This window comes from Mytilus californianus, unplaced genomic scaffold, assembly GCF_021869535.1.
Source record: "Mytilus californianus isolate M0D057914Y unplaced genomic scaffold, xbMytCali1.0.p SCAF_9, whole genome shotgun sequence".
NCBI classification, from domain to species: Eukaryota; Metazoa; Mollusca; class Bivalvia; order Mytilida; family Mytilidae; genus Mytilus; species Mytilus californianus.
The window spans coordinates 61549739-61568142 of NW_026262745.1; the positions used below are offsets into that span (position 1 = coordinate 61549739).

The window sequence follows — 18404 nt, forward strand, 5'->3', positions numbered from 1 at the left end:
TTGAGTATACAGAGTTATTTCCCTTGCATGGACAACTTTTGGTTTAGTTTTGATTGGAAATCAGCGTGATAGTTGAAGACTTTTGCATTATACAGCCAGTTTATTGTTATTTAAAGATAGTTTATCCACTTGCCATTGCACATCAGATAGTAAGGATACTGAATAATGAGGTTTAACAATAATCAATATATGTATTTTCAACTAAAAACATACATAGGAATCCTCCATGCAGTAGTGGCAGTTCACTTCGTCTGCTATTCACAGTTAAGGTTTTAGAAAAATAACAACATGGCAATTAATTCCCTTGTCATCAATTCTTCCCTGTCTTCCATCCCATATTGATACAAGAAGATTCCCCTACCCCCTTTCCCTGACTGCCACTTTCCAAGTTGAAAATTCTATTTATTATTAGAAAAATACTATTACTATAACATAATAATATACTATATATATTATAATATAACTTTCAAAATAATATTAATATGACCCTAATTTTCAGACTGTATTTAAGTTAACTCTAAAGATATTGTATACATATTTGTGTGTGTGTGTGATCACATTAATTGAATTGTTGAAATTTTCCCCACATATATGTTCTAAATACAATGGTATAGTTAAACACGTGAACGTAACGGACACTACAGCTATCTACACATAAAGACTGTTAGAGGATTATCGAGCAAAAAAACTTGAGATAATACCGGAGATGGTAAGTCTCAAACCATATTAGTTCTGTTCAAGATTCGTTTTGCATGAAGTTGCACCGGAAGTGCAATTTTTTAATATGATTTCAGCATGATCATGTATAGGAATACATGAACTAATCAAGTTTACCTTGGAGCTTACCACATTCTGTATTGATCAGTATTGAAGTAAATTCATGTAGAGAAAAAAAAAACACTAGCAAACACCATGCAATGTAATAGATATCATGAAATAATAATTATATTATATCTGGTAAGCTGCAAGTCATACTAACAACTAATGCTTGATACAGCGAAACCTGTCTAAACCAAACCCTGAATAAACCGGAAGCCATGTTCTAAAGTCCCTTCATCTCAGATTCAATGAATTTTGAACTTCAGTCCTGAATGAGATTGGTTTACAGATTTCACTGTATAAATATTGTAACTGATATACAGATATGAATTTACTTTACTTTTATACATACAAGTATTTACAGTGATCTGACATAATCATTTTGTTTGAAATTTCTCAAATAAAGATAAGGTTATATTTATTTTCATTGTTTTTCAGTGCAACAGGTATTTTAGACCTATAGTATAATTGTTGGAAGGTTGTTTTTTATTTTTATGTATAAGCATTCACTATACATGCTATATAAAAATAAGCATATTTCATTAAATAGAATGTTAATGAAAAGGAACATTCTAAAATTATCATGATTATACAAAGACAGATGACATATTTCAAAACTTTTCTCGTCTCTTATGGTACACACACATATACATTTGTATATAAAGAGTAGTATTCATATTTATATTTCGTTTCTTTACATTCAAATGTTTATAAAGTTTTACTTTACATTTTCAATATACCAACTAATGTTCTGAAGAAAGGAATTGGGTGCAATATATAAAGGTATCGTCATGTTATGTGACTTTGGACGATAGAATTTCATGTGAGTGGTTGACATTTCATGCTTTATGCTTCTATTTCGACCAAAAAACTTAACACGGAGGATTGAAATTGACTAACAAGATGTTAAAGAAGCAACAAAAACAAAACTATAACCCAAATGATTAAACAAATATGTTTTATTATTTTATAAAGAGAGGAAACAGTTTTTCTAGAATAGTAAAAAGTTACCTTTTTGAAAATTTGCTATTTCTTCGTTGTTATGTGTATTGATAAAAGTGAAACTGTTTTGAAAATGTCTTCACAATGCCTTTAAAATGAGGTAAAGTTTTCTTAGATCAGTTGATTTAAAAAAAAAATAACTTTCCGTACCTGCTATACATAATAATTTATAAACTACAGTCTACAGCCAAGAAGGCTAAACACAAACACTTGTTTCTAATTTCGGATGTCGACTATCCATATATAATAAAATATAGTCGACCTCTCAATGGACTGAAACAACTTTTGAGAACAGAAAAACCCCCCTTTACTGGTACATCGATATGCTCAAAACTCGGAAAAAAATATTATAAACCGGAGAACTGATAAATGTTACCCATAAACTATTTTTCAAGTCTAGGAAGATCTAAACTGGATCCATGTTGTGTTCACTTATCACTACATTAAAATCAGGTACTGCCTAAATCCCTTGGTCAGCTTTCAGTCTACATGATTTAATAATTGAGACAAGACATCACTTGATGTGTTTATTATGTATTATACTGACAATGCAGCCTTCGCGGGGTGCAGGTAGTTTCATAACCTGGTCGTTTCGTACTTAGTCGATTCGTAACTAACTTGGTCGTTTCGTACCTAGTCGATTCGTAACTAACTAGGTCGTTTCGTAACTGAGATGTTTCGTAACCGTTTAACAATATATAATAATATGAGTTGTAGGTTACAAAAAAATGTTTCAATTAAAAATGATTAAAAGATTTATTGATGTATATATATATGCGGACCTGTTTCTGTATTGTGTTGAGTTACAATTTATGACTGTCTTAAATCAGCAAAGACCCATCGAAACAACATCTGATACAAAAATTTAACAATACTTTTAGATATTTGGATGATATATTGGCTCTCAACTCTGAAATATACACAAGAAACTAAAATTAAAAATCACACAAGACTAACAAATGGCAGAGGCTCCTGACTTGGGACAGGTGCAAAAATGCGGCGGGGTTAAACATGTTTTTGACCACTTCAGTATGTATACTAAAGAAATTTATCCTGTTGAACTAACTTTGAATAAAGCTACATTTGGTAATACTAATAATGAACACTGCCCTTTCCTCGATCTTGATATCTATATCATTAACGGGAAACTCAATACCAAAATTCATGATAAAAGAGATGATTTTTCATTGCCTATAGTTAATTATCCATTTTTAGATGGTGACGTTCCCTTGTCACCATTTTATGGTGTTTATATATCTCAACTTGTAAGATTTGCCCGTGTATGTAACAACGTATTAGATTTTAGCGAGAGAAATATGTGTATTACTGAAAAAGTATTACACCAGGATTTTCGATAGCACAAACTAGTTAAAGATTGCATATTTTGGCTTCAATATTAATTTACTTATAGGATCTTTGCATCGGAAATAAACACATTTATTATAAAATCAGTTGTTGGCATGATACGGCTTATGTTCTTCTCATATATTTTATGATGGTATAATACTAAACCCCTAACGGGAGGGATTGTACTTGATATTCATATGATGAAGACATAATCTTTCAATCAGTTTAATTGAGATCTGGAGCTGGCATGTCAGTAACTGCTAGTAGTCCTTTGTTAATTTATGTATCATTGTCATTTTGTTTAGTTTCTTTTGTTACCTATTCTGACATTGGACTCGGACTTCTTTTGAACTGAGTTTTACTGTGCGTATTGTTGTTTGTTTGTTTTTTCTACATTAGCTAGAGGTATATGGGGAGGGTTGAGATCTCAAAAACATGTTTAACCCCGCCGCATTTTTGCACCTGTTCCAAGTCAGGAGCCTCTGGCATTTGTTAGTCTTGAATGATTTTTAATTTTAGTTTCTTGTGTATATTTCAGAGTTTAGTGTAAAATTCGGCTGTTGTCTGCTCTTTGGTTGGGTTGTGGTCTTTTTGACACATTCCCTATTTCCATTTTCAATTTTATATCTATATTTATTTGTTAAATAATTGTTTGCACATAATTTGACACTTTACAAGTACAGTTTTTAACACATACGAATAGAACAGAAGAATTTAAATTTTCCAATATCAATTAGATGAACCCTGTCTTTATCAGAGTATTTAGTCTTTTGCCAAACACCACCTAGAGTCCTAACCGAGGACAACTCTGATTTATATTATTGTTATTACAAATCAACGTTGTTACGAATCGACCAGGTACGAAACGACCAGGTTACGAAACGTCTAGCATTCCCTTCATGCTTAACTTTTGAGTTCACAAGCCAGAAGCTCAATTTATTGAAATTTTAGTTGGATTCTGTTGGCTTGTAGAGAAGAATTTAACAAGCCTGAAAGCAATTTTACAAGCCAATGCCGAAGGACTTGTGGTAACTGGTTAAGAGTGAAGACTGTGACAGGAACTAAAACAAGAAATTAGCACATTCCTATCCCTACTGAGTTCTCAAGGAAGTAAAAAGATACCAGCTGAATTTGTCAAGAATATGATGAACACACTCGTGGAGGCATTTATCAGTGCTGCCACCATTGATTTCATTAACAGATAATTACTCCAACTGTCAATAAGTCAACTGTGACCGCCTATAGGGACAACTCAGAGAAAGTATTAAGAGGATTTGAACTATATAAATTATGAAATGATATATTTTACATGGCAACTTCATTTCGGCATGTTACTGAATTCTCAAAACATAATAAGATAAATATTGTATTACATGAATACAAATTTTTATTTATCTTTATAAATTTATTATAAAACTTAAATGATGCAAAAAATAAGTCTAAGTTGAATTTGCTTTATTTTTTTTTAATTCTTTATCGGACCTTCCATAATGCCAACTATAACTAAGTATTTACATAAATTTTGTGCTGTTTATATGTTCAACATCAGTAATGTAACAAAACAAAAAGGGAGAATCTATCATAACATTACGAACATTATTTTCTCATACAGCTTCAAACATCAGAAATAAAAATACAACACTTATTTATCGATAAAGATGTATCTTCATAGAACGACTGAGTTGTCGTTATTTATATACTCGAAATTGACATTAAAACTTTATCAGAGACTTCTCATCTGACACATTCTTTTTCCTTAAATCATTTATTTCTTCCAAAGTCTAACTGTATATACTTAGTCTGAGTTGTCATTATATATATAATAATGATTACAGACAGTCTGAGTAGTCTTTTTTGGTGACGGTCTGAGTTGTTTCCAGACCTACTTGTTTTGCAATCTTTATTTACATATATATATATATATATATATATATATATATATTAACAAAACGCATTTGACTAACAGGTCGAACAACAAATGTTCTTAAACCCTGCTGACTGCCATTGGCGATTGCCAAATAAACGGATCACCGATGTAATAAATGGATCTTAATTGTAAATTTAACACTAAACAGAAAACAATAAACTTGCGGAAAAGATGATATACCGCAAACAAGCAATCGCCAATTCACCGTTTAAAGTATTTCACAGCTATAATGATTCACAGCTATTAGTCATTTGCATGAGATCAATTTATAAGCTATATGAATATTCACTGAATTCATACACAAAGACAGTCAAGATTGCTTATTGGGCATTGAAATCTTGTGTAGCAATGCAGTTTGCATCTTTATTGGGTGGCAAGACATTGAATCAAGTAATTGAATAACTTATTTTTGGTAATTCCAAGAATTATTTGTTTAGAGTGTTAAGGTGCTTATAATGCGTATGTATTAATTCTGAGCATAATCCGTCTTGAATGTACGTGAAATATATGAATTCGGATGTAAACTTATATTTTTGGCTCTATAAATATTTACTGCCCATTTGAAAGAACATAGTGGCATATTACATATAGAAAGCAAATTTGAAACTTTGTTTTATTGTTTAGGAATGAAAATACAAACTTCTAATCAATACGCTTAAAAGAATAGTAGCAATTAATAAATCTTTACCGTTTTCATTGATTATGATTAATGCAGATCATTTTGATTACATTGTTTATTGAATTCTACACATTTCTTAACGGATTCCCTGATTTCTTTATTCTGGCTGAATTAAAATAGATGGTGAGTAAACTAAGAATTTGGCATCTGTAATCCTTTTGCCTGTGCATTCATATTCAGTTAGGAATTCGCCATTCACAGACAGACTAATCAAGTTTTCTGCTAGAGGTCTAACTTTCAGCTGGGTTCATTCACAAAAAAAGTTTCCTAGACGCTGTTATCCACAATCTTTTTCTCATGACCCCATTTTTTTTGATTGTTTTCATTTTGAAGTGTATTCAAAACAAGAGACTGCGATGGAGCTCTTGGATTGAAATGCAAAATAATGCCGTTCTGTTCGTCTTTAGTTTGCTGGAAGTTAATTGAATATCCGCTAAAATGAAAACAAAAAAAAATTCAGAAGGGCTCTTTGTATATATATATATATAATATCATGATACTCATATGAACGTAAAAATGTTTTACAAATTAATCCAGTTTTTCTCGATGTTAAAAATTCATAAATACACACTGGAAAAATACAATAGCATGATATATGAATTTCAGCTGGAGAAACAATTAAAGAAAGAAGCAGTATATTCCAATTCGTAATTAAAGGGTATAGAGTTCAGCTCAAGTACAGCATGATGCGACGACTCGATTTCCTAAAAACGTCCTATCAAATAAAATCAAAACACGCTGTACGTTGTACACAACAACTGCGTATACTTACTGAATTATAATACAAAGTCTTAAAGACCGAATTGGTCACCCGTCGTACCGAAGTTTTCAAATAAAGAGTTCGAAATTTCTTCCTTACCTTTTTGGATACATATGATGAATTAGAATTATATGATGAGGCATTTTATGAACTGTGTGCCATGAAATATGCTGTTACACGCAAAAGTGCCACTTCGATCTGTCTTTCCGGCGAATCGGTGCAGGTAGTAAGTTACAATTTACGTCCCTTTGGTGACACTTTGTACACATTTGCACTAATATTATGTCGGTCCTATTGTGTTTGTGCACTATGCTGTTATTTACAAGTAAACATCATTAAAATAGTTATATATCTTTTGCTAAATATAATTGATTATGTCTTTATTCTTCTGGTATATGTAAAACATTTTGATAAACTTATTTGCTCATTTTTAAAAGAGTTCCGGGAAATAGGGCTATGCAGCTACACTTGTACATAATATGTTATCCCAAGAGTCCCTTAAATTTTCTACATTTCTTTTGACAGTTAAAAATAACAATAATACCGAACTTTCAAAGCAGAAATTGCAAAAACTCAAACAAATGGAAAACAATAGTCATATTCCAGATCTGGTGCAGTCTACACAAGACTCATCAGTGACGCTCAGATCAAAATAGTTATAAAGCCAAATATGTACAAAGTTAAAGAGCATTGAGGACCCAAAATTCCAAAAAGTTGTGCCAAATACGGCTAAAGTAATCAATTCCTGGGATAAGAAAATCCTTAGTATTTCGAAAAATTCAAAGTTTTGTAACAGGAAATTTATAAAAATGACCATATTAATGATATTCATGTCAACACCGAAGTGCTGACTACTGGGCTGGTGATACCCTCGGGGACGAAACGTCCACCAGCAGTGTCATCGACCCAGTGGTCTAAATAGTTGTCAAAGGTACCAGGATAATAATTTAATACGCCAGACGCGCGTTTCGTCTACACAAGACTCATCAGTGACGCTCAGATCAAAATAGTTATAAAGCCTAATAAGTACAAAGTTGAAGAGCATTGGGGACCCAAAATTCCAAAAGGTTTTGATAAATATGGCTAAGGAAATCTATTCTTGGGATAAGAACTTCCTTAGTTTTTCGAAAAATTCAAAGTTTTGTAACAGGAAATTTATAAAAGTGACCATATAATTGATATTCATGTCAACACCGAAGTGCTGACTACTGGGCTGGCGATACCCTCGGGGACAAAACGTCCACCATCAGTGGCATCGACCCAGTGGTGTAAACAGTTATCAAAGGTACCAGGATTATAATTTAATACGCCAGACGCGCGTTTCGTCTACACAAGACTCATCAGTGACGCTCAGATCAAAATAGTTATAAAGCCAAATAAGTACAAAGTTGAAGAGCATTGAGGGCCCAAATTCTAAAAAGTTGTGCCAAATACGGCTTATTTAATTTATTCCTGGGATAAGAAAATCCTTAGTTTTTTGAAAAATTTAATATTTTGTAACAGGAAATTTATAAAAATGACCATATAATTGATATTCATGTCAACACCGAAGTGATGACTACTGGGCTTGTGATACAGCGGGGACGAAACGTCCACCAGCAGTGACATCTACCCAGTGATGTAAATAGTTATCAAAGGTACCAGGAGTATAATTTAATACGCCAGACGCGCGTTTCGTCTACACAAGACTCATTAGTGACGCTCAGATCAAAATAGTTATAAAGCCAAATAAGTACAAAGTTGAAGAGCATTGAGGCATCAATTATATAGAAAATGGCGGTTTCATCCTAGATTTATAGCTACAATGATCTTTCACTAGCTTGTATTGCAGTCGCAAAATATTTCAATATCTTGACAATAATGTATTTAATCACCCTATGGGCAGAGAACATGGGTAAAAATTAACACAGAAACTGCATAATGTCATGGCTAGCAAAAATATCCATAGACACTGGAGCTCGACAGGGTTAACATGTAAATTGTAATGGCAAAACTACTTTGTATATATTCAAGTGCAATAATAATCAAAGCTTCAAGAATTATTTTTAATTGATTAGGAATACTCATCTTCTCAATTCATGAATATAACTGATGGGTGCGTATAATCATTATGAATGTGTACTTCCGGAATGAAAGCTGATCAGCTCTAGTTAAAGGGTTGGATATATGGAAATAGTTCATAAACACACATCATGCAAATAGCAAAATAAATAAATGAATAATTCTAGATAGATAAAATGATCCAAGTAGATTAAAAGGACAGTGAAGTTGACTATAGAATATAATTGTAATTGGCCATTACGTTTTAATATCAAAGCAATTTTAAATCTGTACTTTTTAATCACAAAATCAGCATTAAGATATGCATACCCTGGTTTCTCCGCTTCTTCTATAACTTTGCAACGACCCTTTATTATGAAGTCCTTGTCTACATCTAATTTGCGATTCCAGTGTGCAAGTTCCGTCTGAAAATAATTCATATATAAGTTATCGAACCAAGCAGAAAGAGAGAGAGAGAGAGAGAGAGTAAATTATTGCTATTATAAAAACATGTCAAACAGATTTAAAACACGATCACTATAAACGTAATAAAATGTGTAAGGGTAACGCTTTTTTACAAACATTATTTTGAAATGAAGTCCTTGGTGTACATTGAAATTGTCCATAATTTTGTTGTTGTCGTTATTGTTGACATACATTAAATACAATTTTGTCATAATAATGAAATGCTATTGTATTGCTGTTGAAATTGTGGTTTTCTCTATTTATATTGTTGTTATTTCACACTGATTAAAACAGTGATTTATACGTGCTTTCTCTTGTAATAATAGAAATAATCAGCCAGTTCTGGTTCAAAAATGAAGAACGCTTATATTACACTGATTCTAAAGGCATATGGTTTCTATGAACTTTTCGTTCTTATAAGTGTGATAATTAGTTGCTTGCAGTATAAAAAGGGTAATTTCTGGTGTCATTTATTTTTTGTTACTGTATGCTGATTCCACAGATATACTTTCTCAGTTCTTTTCTTTTAAAAAAGGGCCTCTTCTTGTGTTCAAGTTTGTATGATATGTCACCTTACCCTTTGCTGAGGACCCAATAGCATTTCCATGTACCAGTATGCAATATAATCAATAAGCATTAACATAACATTAAAGGGGCTATAACACCTGTAGGATGTCATCAGATAGCTTTGGACCGAATGTAGCATTTCCTTCCTTCAAAAACCCAAACATTTTGCATCCGTTTTTTTTGTACGGAACTTTTACAGTTTGAGGGAGATGCAAGCAAAAACAAAGGAAAACAAATTATAGATTACGACCTTGACCTTTGAGTTGACTTTATTTTTCAACTTATGACTGAAGGATTTTAAATTAAAGACCTGAGGTCTTTTCGACTTACTGTTTATGATAAACGCTATCATACCAATTCAACAGTGACAGGCAGATAACTTATGTAAAATGTCAAAGGATCGCTTCGACTGAAATAAACCAAAGCTGAAGAAGGATATAACAAACAATTTGGAAACAAATGTGTCTAAGATGAGATGCAAAACCACTATTATCATAGTATAGGGAGATAACTCTTACAAATATATTGGTCAGTTAAGCATGATCAGATTGACAGAAACTGTAAAATTCAATGTAAAAAACGTCTCAGTGACATATTGCGAAAATTTAGCAGAAGAAAAAAACCTTTAGCATGTAATTAGGGATATAATTAGCTACTTTCGAAATAATGCAGAGATGCACTTACTAGGAAAATAAGTTCTTAGATATTTCTTTGGAAGGAATAACATCAAAGATCAAGTTTAGCTTAAAACATTCTTCATAACACACATTAAGTCCTTAAAATAAGATTAAAAACACATCATTTGCTATCATGGACATGACCCTGATCTTTGACCTTGTAAACTGTCAAGGTCATTTGTCAATGATATCATAGTAAACTACTACATAGGTTTTGGACCCTTTGTGTAAGAGTAAATAATCTAATTTGCGCTTTCATAAATGTTAACGGAGGTTATGCCATATACTGAAAGCTGAATAATCAAAACTTTGCGGTCAAAATGCAAGTTGTGCCTTAACGACCCTGACATTTTGCTTTTCTCCTTTATTAGTGAAATGATTTCAGAGAAATCTCATAACTAGGTGTTTGGTCAAAGGTCAAGGACAACCTAAAAATCTTTTAAAACACACTTATAACCCTTATAATAGTGTCATAATATGTAATTCAGTATCAGGGACATGACTTAGACCTTTTACCTTCTGTTCTATATCAAGGTCATTGTTCTCTAATGTAATTGCAGTAGACCCTAGGGTAAGATACTTAAGTTTAAGGGTTAAAAACTGTAAACAGAGGTGATGCCCCTTACGGGAAAGTATTAAAGTCACGCCTTAATGACCCAACTATGCAATATTTCTGTGTCTATAAAGATTACTGAGATAATCCCATAACACTTGCAAGGTATAATGTCAAAGATCAAGGTCAACGTTTACATTTGACCTTGAGATATGCTTAGGTGACATGATTGATGACGATTGGCAAAGATTAAAGGTGTCTACGACTTACGGTTTCTGAATTTTAATGATCAACTGACATCAGTTAATTTCAGTTTAAACAGTGTTTATTAATAATTAAGAAAATGATAACAATGGTGTAGTACAATTTTACATAAAATTCAGACATGGATACTACCCCGAGCGTTTCATCGTACAGAAATTGTCTTGTAGTTATCTTTGTACCACCTGTCACAATTCTTACTGCTTCTAGTGGCAAATGTTCTAAAGTTGTTGTCAAATAACCAGGGATATTATCGTCGACAATATCACCATATTTTAAGACTGGCCGTATAAAAGATAAAATAAATAGTTTCTGAAACCATTCTTTTGAATTTAAACCTCAGCTCCCGGAAATAATTATGGAATAGATTTAACAAAAATCATTTTTAAATGATTATTCTAGATATCGTCGTATTATCATAACCCATAAATGTTTGTGTGATTCTTTTATGCTATTTTTATTCATATAATCTGATGGATGATGAGGTTAATCTTGCTTTTTTAGATGTTCATTATTTCTGTTTTGTAAGGGTTAGAATTAACAAGCCATTGATTGGACCAAATGTATTCTATATAATTTACTATGTCATTTATAAAAATTCGAGAAAAATAAAACCTAGCGTTTTTTTTTCTACCTGTTATTGGTACGGTGTTCATCCCATAACAAGGTTCGTAGGTTTTGGGCAGACTCTGGACCGACCAAACTTTACGACTGACAGGATGACACAAAGTGTGAACATGAAAACTAAAACTCACATTTAATATTTACGCACCCTTTCAACCAAAATGTATGTGTTATGACATATCGCAACTAACAATTTAGTTAAAATTATTTGTCGATATCTCATACAGTTTCTGAAAAGAATCGAAAATAAGCCAAGCTCATACTTTAGAACATGACCTTGACCTTTGACCTTGACCTTTTCTTTATTTGGACCAATGACCTCAATTCCAAAGACCCTAGGTCTCTAAAACTTATGGTTTACAAGTTACAACTACATTTTTCTTATTAAAAATACAAAAGGAAAATAACTCCCATATGTAGTTTTCGGACCGCTTCAGTCAAAATTATTTCTAAGATCCTGAGGATATAATGAGCAAATTGGGAAAATAATTTTATCGTAATCTTTAACGGAGATTTGTACACACGAAAAACAGTGTTTGGGAAGATAACTCTCACAATAAAAAGTGTTCGGCTTAACAGGGTCAGTTTCAAAATTGTAATAACTGTTCGATATTATATGCAAAAATCTAAGCGACATGTTGCGAAACAAAAAAGCACCGTTACAAAAAATGTGGCGGACGAAGAAACAAATAAAATGATAATAATATAAATAATAATCAGAAGAAAACCAATAGGTTTTTCCACAGAAAAGTGGAAAGACCTAATAATAATAAGAGCAAATACCGTTTATTCTTTTCCTTTTGGAAAAAAAATTAATAATATAATGAGAAGAAATGCAATTAGGAAATCCTTAATAAAAAAACCAATAAGTAAGGTATTTCCGTTTAAGAAAAGGAAAGACCTAAAAAATATAATGAGAGGACACACAATAAGGATCCTCTTTGGGAAAAGGAAAGACCTTAATTATATAATGAGAATAAATATATAAAGGATTTCCTTTTGAAAAAGAATAAAAAAACCTTCATACGAATCAGAACAAATACAATTAGGTCTTTTCCTTTTGGAAAAGGAAAGACATTAATAGTTCTATGAAAATCAATGCAAGAAGGTCCCTTATGGAAAAGGAAAGACTTTGATAATATAATAAGAAGAAATATTGTAAGAATTCTTTTCTGGAAAAGGAAAGACATTCAAAATGAGAATCAGTACAGAAGGTCTTTCCTTTTTGAAAAAGGAAAAACCTGAATAATATAATGAAAAGAAATACAATTAAAAATACAATATTTCTTTCCACCCATAAAGATCTATTATGAAATGAAAATATTAAAATTTGGTTTAAAATGTCATTCCCAGCGTCAATTGATAGCTTATTGTACGCTGATTCCAAAAATATATGGTTTCTATACATTTTTTTTTAAATAAGGGAGATAATTTGTCACTTCCGGTTTGAAATATGTTACTTCCGGTATAATTTGAATGTTGACTTGACACTGATTCCAAAAATATATGGTTCTATATACTTTTATTTTAAATAAGTATAAAAAATAGCTACTTCCGGTTTACACAAGGTCACTTCCGGTTGGATTTTCCAAGGTCAAATGACTTGCAACCTTATGCAAAAAGTCCCATGGCTTTATCATGTATACATATGAGGTAAAAGCAAAGGTCAAAATCTAGAACGTCAAATTTACTTTTGACCTTGAGATCAATTTCTAGGTCATTAACCAAGGACCTCAAATCAAAAGACCCTAAGTCTTAATTATATATTGTTAATGAGTTATATTACCATACGCGTATTTTTAAATACAAGAGGGGAGAAAACTCTTATTTAATGTTAGCGCACCCTTTAAACCAAAATGTATGTGTTACGACATGTCGCAACTAACAATTTAGTAATAATATGTTGTCGATATCTTATACGGTCTTTGAAAAGAAGTGAGAATAAGCCAAAATCAAAATTTAGAATATGACCTTGACCTTTGACCTTGACCTAATTTTCTTTTTTTTTTTACCAAGGACCTCAAATCCAAAGACCCTAGGCCAATATCACTTATGGTTTACCAGTTAGAAACGCATATCACTTATATCAAATACATAAGGGGGAATAACTCTCATATGGAGTCTCCGGATAGCTTCGGTCAAAATAAAAATCCTAATCCTGAAGATGTAACGAGCAATTTGGTAAAATAAATTTGTTGTAATCTTTTACGGTTGCGAAGGAGTAGTGGCCACAAGAAAAACAGTGTTTGGGAATATAACTCTTACAACGTAAGGTATTTAGTTACGCGGTTGTCAGTTTTCAAAGCGTATAAACTATACGATATCATATTCCAAATATTTAAGCGACATCTTATGAAACAACAAAACTACGCAAGAAGAAAAATTAGGCGGAAGAAAAAAAAAATAATAATCAGAAGAAAACCAATAGGTCTTTCCACAGAAAAGTGGAAACACCTAATAAAGATTCTCTTTTGGAAAGGGATGATAAGAAGAAATACAGTAAGGTATATATCTTTTGGAAAAAGATACGACATAATTAGAATAAAAATATTAAATACAGCAAGATTCCATTTTCTAAAAAGAAAGACCTTAATAATAATCAGAAAAAATACAGTTAGGCCTTTACCTTTTGGAAAAGTAAAGACCTTAATAATATAATATATATATATATATATATTATTATGCTTGTTGCTTATGTATTTGAATCAATGCGGTGCTTTATAAAGTAAAATTCTTCTTTGAAGCAAGACATTTTTAGAGGAGAAGGCTTGATTCGTAAATGATAAAGTGCTATATGTTGGATTAACAGTTTGCTTTGAAATATTATACTTTAGTTAGACATTGCAAATAATAATTATTTCATTGCAATGTCTAACTAAAGAACCACAATTATATTTTAACAAATACCGGTACAACATAGTTGTTTTAAAAATCTTTACTCAATTAGAGAAAAGAAAAATTATCCACAACGTCAGCTTACATAAAGAGTCTTTAACTTGTGTGCTAGATTTGTAATGCTCTTAGTCCTGACCTGACAACTTTGATCCATTCAGATATAGTTTTTTTGATTTGCATCGTGATATTTCATGCTCTGGCATAGTTCGTATATGCATATATCCGAAAACTTGACAATAATTTGGACTTTTCGTTGACAATTCTCTAAATCGTTAATTGTTTACAAAGAAAGGTCCAGTTATTTCGTGATCAGCCGGACTCTGTTTGTATGCGGATGATAACAGAAGGCAATCTAAAATATATTATGCAGTAACAACCAGCTGCTTTTAATGATGGTCTTTAGATATTTTAAACGATATGCATAAAGATATACTTACGAAAGACATATCTATTCTATCTTGCTCCTGTAACAATAAAAAACTTTTTAAACATCATTGATCGATCTAACTTCAAGACGAAGACAAGCTGAAATATTTGTTTTTAAAAACCCAAATATATTGTTGGATAATTACAGAATAAACGTAGCACATGTTACAAATACCTATATATTGATGACAATTTCATGACCATCCCATCGCAATTGACTCATTATACAATTTTAATTTTATTTTATCCAAGGCATATAATGCCTTAGTGGTACAAAACGCGAATGTTGGGCTTCTTTCTTCTTTTTTTTCGGGGGAGGGGGGAAGTCAATGGTACACAATGCTCTTAAACTTCGTATTTGTCTTCAATCTTTGTTTACGTCTAGTGCGGATGAGTCTCATGGAGCTAATCGTATAGTTTGATCAAACAGATCTGATTTTGCTGCATAAAACTATTCGACTTTTAAGATATATTTAAACTGTTTTCAATCACTGACATGCGCAAACATTGAGCAGCATGTGGGATTTTAATTCATTTTATCAAACAATTCCAAAAATACCTGGCAATATCAGTTTCTTATTTCATGTACACATTGCTGCAGATTTAAACTTGTTATCCAATGCATATTGAGCATACTTCAGTAATGAAAACAAATATATGAAATGTGCTTATTGATCATTCTGAGAGGACCTTGCAGAACCGGGTTTTTGTTGATTTAAATTCTTATTTAGCATGTTTAGTGTCGGTTATTTTTTTTTTAAGGGGGTGGGAGTTTCTTGTTTGGGGATTAATGGCAATGATCTATGTTGGTAATTTGAAATTCGAAAGACTTATTTAAAATGTCTCCAATTCTCATTGCAAATAAACAACAATTCCACTAACATATCTAATTAAAAAAAAAAATAATGTATACTCAGAAAATGATGGTTCATTGAACATTACATTAGTATATGACAAATAATTAAGTAGAACAATGTGTTGGTTTTATAGGTAACTGGAGTAATTGACACATACAGTTTTGGTTTGTACAGATAACTTTAATTGTATTGTAAAACGGCTGATACATGGCGTATTATATAATATGTGTATTAATGGTCATTCTTACCATTGGCACACAAACTGACAATATGCATTGTAACTAGGGTGCATTTAATGTGACATTCAGTTACTAAGTCAACAATATGGGTTTTGTCTGGGGTTTGCAATATCAGCATTTACAATATTGGTGTTGTATCATCAACATTTGTGACCCCAAGATTAATGACGGTTTAAGCCAATGTTTTAATTTTAGGACCAACTCACGGGTGACTATCATGTGACTATATTCATGTTGTCATATTTGTCGTTTTATTTCACGAAAGAATACACCTTTCCACTTTCCTGTCAATCATCAGTTAATTGACAAATTACATGTGTTTAATTTACCACATGTGTAAACATTTGGTAGCAGCACGTGTTGTCGGCCATAACCTCGTTCAAACATTCGTATCTAAACAGTAAATTTGATCTGACATTTCTTGAAATTTTCACAATTTAAACGTCCAGAATATAGTTTTTGGGAAAGGAATCAATGTAAGAGGGTAGGGGAAGGTCAATTTGTCAACTAGAAACAAAATAAAAAGATTGTTCCAAAGTATGAAAGTTATTTATAACTCAATTAAAAAGGACTATAATGGCAGTGCGTATTGCCTTTAAAAATATATATTCTGAAACACGAGATTTCAATTGGTGTACACATTGAGATGAAATTGATGTTTGTTTCATTAATTTTTAAAGATTTATACAATAAAACATGCAAGTTAGTATGGATAATTTCTGGAAATTACAATTATAATATAGTAAAGATTCAACAAAAAAGTAATTGACACCTTTCCAATTTCAATTACAAAGAATCATGAATAATTACTTTATTCAAATATTAAAATATTTGTACCTGGAAGCAGTATAAACTGAAAACTTAAGGGTGTATTTATCATCTTTTGGATTGACAGATTTACAAAATTTTCCACATCATATTTGTATAAGACCTATTTCATGTTCTTTAACAATCAAATTATTTTAGAGGTAGTTTAAGTTTACCTACCTTAAATTAATCTGGTTGAACAGTTATATACAACCTCATTGGAATGAGATGGAAATTAAAGTTACTGATATGAAAGTCTGCTTGGAATGAAATGATGTAGTGAATTATGTTTTTGTAATCTTTGTGTGTACAAAATGTATAAAAATGAAAGTATTGATGTTTGTAATTGCTAGCATTTTGTTATAAGACAGAGGGGAAACTCCAATAATAATAAAAAAAAATATATTTCAATAGATGCTATGCAAAAAGTGAGAAAATGTTTAATTTTGATATGACTTTGGTCTACTGTGGGAGTATTTGCTGATTGTACTTGACCTTCTTCAAATGTTTAATATAAATTACAATAAACGGAAAGGAAGTGAGAAGTACCGGATGTATTTTATTTTCTGAATTTGAAAAAAATGGCGAGTACAATGTGCAAGGATTCCTGTTAAAAACAAGAGTTGTATATAAATTTAAAACAAAGACCAAGTATTCATGTATTAAGCATATAATAAATTAATTTTCTTTTGTTCTTCATTTCTTTACTTAGTGATAGGAATTTTGATAATCATAAGTTATCTATGGATATACAAAAAAAAAACATGTTTTCTTGTAATTTCATAAACGTTCTAATAACTTCTGGAGCAATGATGCGTGTTTTACAAGTTGCTCCATGCTGCGTGTGTTTACACAATAAACACGCTTATCAGCATTCATCAGCCATGCTTACTTAATCCTGTAATTTATCATATCAATTTATCAATGAATATCAATCATGCAATGTTATATTATACATATAGTTGTTAAACTGCATTTTTAGGGGAATGAGGGTAATCCAATAGCTTGAAATTGGCAATAGTTCTACTACTGTTTCTTTTTATTCAGTATACATAGACATAATTTCATCAAAATGTCATAAATTTATCTCTCAATTTTCATAATTACCGCCATGTTGTTGATTAGCTTGACCTAGGATACTGGATTGCCATGTGTTGCTAAGGGGGCGGAGCATACCAGTAGAAAATGGAAAGATGTATTAGCCATGAAAAACGATATAATACATTCCATTTATCCCCCTATATCTGGAAAATCATGTTTGGAAATATAGTTAACTCCAATAGCTAGTTCAACTTGTAAGTCAAAGGGAAACAACTATAATTCTTCAAAATTTCCATAAAAATTACGAATTCAATGATATTATGGGGTTCGCTCAGTACCTCGAATGTAAGATGGCTAAAGTTTTCAGTCCTGAAAATATTTGTTTCTCATTGTAACTGAAAACATGCATATAACTATG

At 31.5% G+C, this 18404-nt stretch overlaps 1 long non-coding RNA gene across 1 annotated transcript in view; it reads right to left on the reverse strand.

The window, feature by feature from the left end:
- Nucleotides 1-6061: 6061 nt before the first annotated feature.
- LOC127716204 (uncharacterized) overlaps nt 6062-18404 on the reverse strand; it is a 66948-nt gene continuing 54605 nt past the window's right edge. Inside the window, exon 4 of the long non-coding RNA XR_007988801.1 lies at nt 6062-6207. This is a non-coding gene — a long non-coding RNA (uncharacterized LOC127716204). The remainder of the gene's footprint in view (nt 6208-18404) is intronic.